The sequence below is a fragment of the Orycteropus afer genome, unplaced genomic scaffold (genome assembly GCF_000298275.1).
Source record: "Orycteropus afer afer isolate SDZICR_OR568_19922 unplaced genomic scaffold, OryAfe1.0 scaffold00739, whole genome shotgun sequence".
Taxonomy (NCBI): Eukaryota; Metazoa; Chordata; class Mammalia; order Tubulidentata; family Orycteropodidae; genus Orycteropus; species Orycteropus afer.
The window spans coordinates 77,693-79,039 of NW_006922326.1; positions in this window are offsets into that span (position 1 = coordinate 77,693).

Here is a 1,347-nt window from a genome sequence, read left to right on the forward strand (position 1 = left end):
GGGTATCCTGGTGTGTGGCGTGGTTGTTCAGTGCCGATGGAGCTCTAACATTGGTGTCATAAGTGGGATTGCTGGTGCCCCCGATTCCTCATCGGAGGGTCCAGAACCCCCCATTCTCCCAGCACTTCGACCTGCCCCCAGCACCCTTGCCCATCTTCCCTGGCGCCTTCCCAGCAAACAACACCAGCAAATCATCACCTTCGCCCCGGTCTGCGTAAGTCCTCTAACGACAGCTCGGGTATCTGAGTCCTAAGTCCTAGGAGTTCTGTTAGCATAGAGGCTAAGGCACTTGACTGCTAACTGGAAGGCTGGTGGTTCAAACCCATCAGTCACTCCTTGGAAGGAAGATAGGGCGATCTACTTCCGTAGTGATCCTGCCTTGGAAACCCAAGGAGGGGTCGCTATGAGTCAGTTCCAACTCGATGGCACATAACAACAACAAGTCCTGGTGACTAGAAAAACAAGACTCCACTCCAGAGTGCAAACTGTGTACCAGGTTTTGTGTCTCCCCACCATGAGTCTGGAACTCACCGGGACAAGTCCAGGACTTCCCCTTTCTGCCCCCACCCGCTGCAAGGATGCCTCAGAAGGTGGTGTGGCCCCCATTTTCAAGCCCTCTCCCCATGGTGGGACACCTCCACAAGGAGCCTAGGCTTCCATATTTAGGACCGGGTCCTAAACTGGGGCGCGCAATCTGTACATTGAGAGATGTCTTAAATTATAGGCACCACCCTTGTCTTGCTTCTGGTCACCATGGGCTCTGGATCCTCTATACCCACAGACTCTCCCCTGGGGTATTTGTTACAGAACCTTGAAGGCTTAGATTTAAAGCCCAAGCATCTCATACGTTTGTCCACTCAAATTTGGCCCCAATATAAATTGGACAACCAAAACGTTTGGCCACCTAACGGCTCACTTGAATCTGGTCTAATTCGAGACCAGTGTTCGCGCCTGCTGGGTGATGATTGTTTGTGAGGTGTTCTTGATCTGCGTGGGCATGGGCCTGCTCCAGCACTCTTTTGTTCTCCCCAGGGGTAAGTGAATTGGTTAGGACAACAAAAATATCATGATAGGTTAGCTGGTATGATTGTGTCAGGAATGGAAACTGTTTGATAAAGGTTGTGGAGTCAGAAGTGAAAGATCTTTTGTGAGCGCCAAGGAAAATGGTCGGAGATTCCCTACATTCAAGGCTTTTCTTATCTCCATAGTCAACCTTCCCTCTGCTCGCTAGCTAATCAACAATCCCCTCCCCTAAAACTGCTAGTAGCCCAATCTCTTTCCACCCCAGCACTCCCTCCCCTTCGAGTCTGTCGGCCGTCTCGATCCAGCAGATGATCCTCCTCCTTA